This window comes from Protopterus annectens, chromosome 15.part0, assembly GCF_019279795.1.
Source record: "Protopterus annectens isolate FY-2018-M chromosome 15.part0, PAN1.0, whole genome shotgun sequence".
Lineage (NCBI taxonomy): Eukaryota > Metazoa > Chordata > Ceratodontiformes > Protopteridae > Protopterus > Protopterus annectens.
In genome coordinates, this window is record NC_056749.1 from 49,968,467 (window position 1) to 49,974,293 (window position 5,827).

General features: G+C 45.2%; 3 non-coding genes across 3 annotated transcripts; 1 reads left to right on the forward strand and 2 right to left on the reverse strand.

Annotated features, from left to right (window-relative positions):
- Positions 1-2,350: 2,350 nt before the first annotated feature.
- On the reverse strand, positions 2,351-2,423 carry TRNAV-AAC. The gene has a single exon. It is a non-coding gene; the product is annotated as a tRNA-Val (tRNA).
- Positions 2,424-3,230: 807 nt separating this feature from the next.
- Positions 3,231-3,302, reverse strand: TRNAD-GUC. Its single transcript has one exon. It is a non-coding gene; the product is annotated as a tRNA-Asp (tRNA).
- A 2,345-nt stretch (positions 3,303-5,647) lies between these two features.
- TRNAN-GUU lies at positions 5,648-5,721 on the forward strand. The gene has a single exon. It is a non-coding gene; the product is annotated as a tRNA-Asn (tRNA).
- The last annotated feature ends 106 nt before the right edge of the window (positions 5,722-5,827 follow it).

Genomic DNA, 5,827 nt, shown 5'->3' on the forward strand with positions numbered 1-5,827 from the left:
CAACGGATGGCAATCTATACGAAATATATAAGAAGCACCTTGTCTTGACAAGGAAGAGATGCCACCCACCAGGACGTGACTGATACTAGGAAAACTACAGGCACATAGCTGACATAAAAGGGAGGGTGAAAAAAAATCGGAAACCCCAAACAACTCGGGGCGGGGGGAGGGGCTGTGGTTGCTGGACCTCCTTTGATAAGACAAGAGGAGTTTATTAAGATTACAGCGACCAAAATACTCAGCTACGTTTCGAAAATGAAGGAGTGTGATGACATCTGTGCTGAGAAACGACACCGTCTGTTTCCAAATCCAGCTCGTGACAAAGAAAGAAGTGCAAGTGGGAGAAAATACATGGTAAACCATGGCATTCTGGTCATGCTAATGAGCTGGTAAAACAAGTTTGGATTTCCGTGGTTTATCCTTTCAGTTTGTCGAATAAACAGATTGCCCCTTCTGCTCAGGTATCACATCTGTGCAGCGCTGGATCTCTTTTTAATTTGAGAACTGACAAAAAAGGCTATAAAAATGAAATGTCACCCATCACCTGATTAGCATACCCATAAAGCCATGCTTTAGCTCGGGGTCACTCTCTGAAACTTTTCCTCGGGCTGTCTTAGAATTTTAAAATCCAGGTTTCTTATGCGTGTCAGCCTGCCCACTTATGGTGTTTTGTCCTGCAGTACTTCATCTTCTGTCCCCACGACTCTACTGGAGAGGATGCTCTACAACAGGCGATCTTGCCAGAAGTATATCTGTTCCCAGTGAGGGCGAGCCACTGCGGACAGCCCCTGTCAGACACTTTCTTGAGCTGTTGTCCCCTCTTCCCATCCGTGCCACTTCAGTTTCTGCTCTTCCTCCTCTTTCTTTTTACTTTTCTCCCTCAGATATTTTTCATTTTCCATTAAGATAGCATTTACACAGTATTCTTAACTATCATTTCAAACCACTGTATACCATATTTACAACAGCTCCACTTTCAGTTGTATACGCTGTATGTTGTTAAATATAGAATTAACAGATCAGTTATCAGAGATATAATATTGATTATCGCAGAGTGTACAGCAAAGACAGAACTTTCTTCTGAGGATTATTTACCAACGGCCTGGGATAGATTAAGTAGTTCTTTCATTTTCATTTCCATCCATGCAGTTGTCTTCGGTCTTTCCTTCTTTTCTAATGTGGCTTCGCGACTCCTTACCGGCTAAGACAACACTGCTACAGGGCAAGTCAGAGTGTAGCGGGGCATGTCAAGCCTGGGGTGCTCACAGCACCATTGCACGCCAGCTATACCGGCTTAGCTGATGTCCTGTGCCACCTGAGATATAGTCAACTCTCGAAGAAAGCAAGCACCTGCACGCTCTACTGGCACTTCTACTTTAACTGCATTTGCTCCTTCTCTGCCTTACATGTTCCTTTCCAATCAATACCCAGCACATCTTCTCACCTGCTGCGTGCCATATTTTACCCACCAAAGGTGACAGCCATCTATGGCTGCATTAACTCACTCAATCTCTGCAAACCCAACCGGCTGGAAAACCCAAACTGCGCACCCGCAATACTCTGCAAAGTGTCAGTGCACAATTCTACCGTGTTGCAGTCTGTGCGCGGTTGCAAAATGATGAGTTAGTCTTACCGGAATACCTCTTCACTTGTTTTATGGAGACATAATATACAATGCTCATCAGACATTTTCCCATTGTATTAACACAAAGCTTATTCATAATATCTCCAAGGGATGATGGTATTTTACACGGTTAAATCTCTGGTGTTTGAGTTTGTAGTGCGACGGAGAGGTTTCCCCTTTTTGCTGTACTTTTGGAGAAGGTGATCCTATGTCTCTGTGGCGCAATCGGTTAAGCGCGTTCGGCTGTTAACGAAAGGTTGGTGGTTCAAGCCCACCCAGGGGCCTTCTTCTTGCTACTGAAGAGACCGCAGGTCCTGACCCGTTAATAAAACTGATCTTCCAGGCCGTACCTACTTTGGGGCAGTGAGGAAAGCGGGGCAGGCTCCCTAGTGATCGAGCTGCCAGAGGCCTTGTGGCCACCTACCAACCTGTAAAGATGTTACTAAAGAGCTGCGGTTTTATTTCAAAATACTTAGCATCTGTGCATTTAAACACATTTGAGCGTAATCTAAAGGCGTCGGCAATTGTTTCTGTGCCCTTGCAATCTGTACGTCAACTGATATACTGTCGCACAGCAGAGCAGGATTTTTCTCAATTGAAGCAGTTTTATCTGAAGCAATCAAGAGCACATTTAAAGGTATCTCAAACCAAGGATTGGGTTACTGGAAACGAATCTGTTATGCTTCATCACGCCTACCCCAATTCTCTTATCTTGCACTGGCATAATGGTTCCACTGGGGATCGAACCCAGGACCTTCTGCGTGTTAAGCAGACGTGATAACCACTACACTACAGAACCTGCTTGCTCGTCTCCTCTCCTAGACATCTCACTGTGTCTCTAGCTAGCTAGCCAGCCAGCTAGCTAGCTAGCTGTCTGTCGTATCGTACATATAGCTATTGCTATAGATGGAGAGGCAGATAGGTAGATACGTTTATATGTGTGCACACACGCATGCTTCTGCAGCGTGGGTATGCGCTGGTCTACTGACTCTTTGCAGCCATGATTTCCTCGACTCAAACTTATGCGACAAATAGCTCGAGGTTAGTTTCCACGTGTTAGAAGTGTAGCACGCTGCGAAATAAACAGAACGCACGATATTTGCAGTAATTAATGAATATATTTAAAGTGTGCTGAACAGTGTGAGCAACTTATTTAGCGAGGTCACCGGTGAGAGACCGATAAAGAGAACTATGTCGAAAACTGCAATCTTTCAAGTTGCTGAGCTACACCTTGCCCCTTATACTAGGCCCGACACCAGGTTGAGCTTCAGCACTACAGGTAGGGGGTGACTATCTGGAAATCTGTGCTGTACTCACTGCTGAAAAGCAGTGATAGAAAGCAGGAAGCTCGTGGCAATGGGCTGACAGCAAGTTACTAGGCCTGCAGTCAAGGTGACTGTTAAGGAGTCAAACCAAACAAGAATGCCCCATTGGTGAGTCTGGTATAGTCACTCGCTCCATCTAACGCAGTCACTAAAGGAGTTTTGTCAGAATCAAACCACGTACCACAGAAATGAATAGTCGATATGACTATTAATAGGTTGTTAATAGTTCACAGGCATGATCCAGTGCTCTGATGAAAGCTAGACCAAAAAGAAGCTACGTGCTCCCCGTCGGGGAATCGAACCCCGGTCTCCCGCGTGACAGGCGGGGATACTCACCACTATACTAACGAGGAAGCCACTGGCACTTGACCCTGTCCGACGGCAGACAAGTCCATAGGGTTAACACACTTAAGGTTACTGCCATCATTTTCTCTACTGGTACTTCAAATGGAATTTTGAAACGAGCAGCCTTAAACTTCATAGCTCATTTTCCTTTGAATGAATAAAGTGGGGCAATCTGTGGCGGATTAATTATTAAGTAGTTTCATGTGGGGGAGAGTTGTCGCGCTTGAAGCTCACCCTCGGCGCTGCCCTGAAAGTGAGCTATCAGCCAAAAGAGGCGGAAACAAATGTTTTGAATTCGGGGAGTCTCTCGGCCTTCAACTGAATGAACGAATGTTCTAACTGAAGGGAGTTTCTTGTCTCTGAAGCGGCTCCCTCCGTGTCTTAAGTGCTTCTGATACTCAGGAAGTGGCCGAGAAGAATGTAAGATTGAGTTCTAGGACGTGTGATGTCAGGATGCAAACTGCTGACCACGTGAGATGCCGGCCAAAGAGGAAGACGTAAGAAAGACTAGATCTCAACGGATGGCAATCTATACGAAATATATAAGAAGCACCTTGTCTTGACAAGGAAGAGATGCCACCCACCAGGACGTGACTGATACTAGGAAAACTACAGGCACATAGCTGACATAAAAGGGAGGGTGAAAAAAAATCGGAAACCCCAAACAACTCGGGGCGGGGGTAGGGGCTGTGGTTGCTGGACCTCCTTTGATAAGACAAGAGGAGTTTATTAAGATTACAGCGACCAAAAAACTCAGCTACGTTTCGAAAATGAAGGAGTGTGATGACATCTGTGCTGAGAAGCGACACCGTCTGTTTCCAAATCCAGCTCGTGACAAAGCAAGAATGCAAGTGGGAGAAAATACATGGTAAACCATGGCATTCTGGTCATGCTAATGAGCTGGTAAAACAAGTTTGGATTTCCGTGGTTTATCCTTTCAGTTTGTCGAATAAACAGATTGCCCCTTCTGCTCAGGTATCACATCTGTGCAGCGCTGGATCTCTTTTTAATTTGAGAACTGACAAAAAAGGCTATAAAAATGAAATGTCACCCATCACCTGATTAGCATACCCATAAAGCCATGCTTTAGCTCGGGGTCACTCTCTGAAACTTTTCCTCGGGCTGTCTTAGAATTTTAAAATCCAGGTTTCTTCTGGCGTGTCAGCCTGCCCACTTATGGTGTTTTGTCCTGCAGTACTTCATCTTCTGTCCCCACGACTCTACTGCTGTGGATCCTCTACAACAAGCAATCTTCCCAGAAGTATCTCTGTTCCCAGTGAGGCGAGCCACTCCGGACAGACCCTGTCAGACACTTTCTTGAGCTGTTGTCCCCTCTTCCCATCCGTGCCACTTCAGTTTCTGCTCTCACGCCTCTTTCTTTTTTACTTTTCTCCCTCAGATATTTTTTCATTTTCCATTAAGATAGCATTTACACAGTATTCTTAACTATCATTTCAAACCACTGTATACCATATTTACAACAGCTCCACTTTCAGTTGTATACGCTGTATGTTGTTAAATATAAATTAACAGATCAGTTATCAGAGATATAATATTGATTATCAGAGTGTACAGCAAAGACAGAACTTTCTTCTGAGGATTATTTACCAGCGGCCTGGGATAGATTAAGTAGTTCTTTCATTTTCATTTCCATCCATGCAGTTGTCTTCGGTCTTTCCTTCTTTTCTAATGTGGCTTCGCGACTCCTTACCGGCTAAGACAACACTGCTACAGGGCAAGTCAGAGTGTAGCGGGGCATGTCAAGCCTGGGGTGCTCACAGCACCATTGCACGCCAACTATACCGGCTTAGCTGATGTCCTGTGCCACCTGAGATATAGTCAACTCTCGAAGAAAGCAAGCACCTGCACGCTCTACTGGCACTTCTACTTTAACTGCATTTGCTCCTTCTCTGCCTTACATGTTCCTTTCCAATCAATACCCAGCACATCTTCTCACCTGCTGCGTGCCATATTTTACCCACCAAAAGGTGACAGCCATCTATGGCTGCATTAACTCACTCAATCTCTGCAAACCCAACCCGCTGGAAAACCCAAACTGCGCACCCGCAATACTCTGCAAAGTGTCAGTGCACAATTCTACCGTGTTGCAGTCTGTGCGCAGTTTGCAAAATGATGAGTTAGTCTTACCGGAATACCTCTTCACTTGTTTTTATGGAGACATAATATACAATGCTCATCAGACATTTTTCCCATTGTATTAACACAAAGCTTATTCATAATATCTCCAAGGGGATGATGGTATTTTACACTGGTTAAATCTCTGGTGTTTGAGTTTGTAGTGCGACGGAGAGGTTTCCCCTTTTTGCTGTACTTTTGGAGAAGGTGATCCTATGTCTCTGTGGCGCAATCGGTTAGCGCGTTCGGCTGTTAACCGAAAGGTTGGTGGTTCAAGCCCACCCAGGGACGCTTCTTCTTGCTACTGAAGAGACCTCAGGTGCTGACCCGTTAATAAAACTGATCTTCCAGGCGTACTTACTTTGGGGCAGTGAGGAAACGGGTCAGGCTCCTTTAG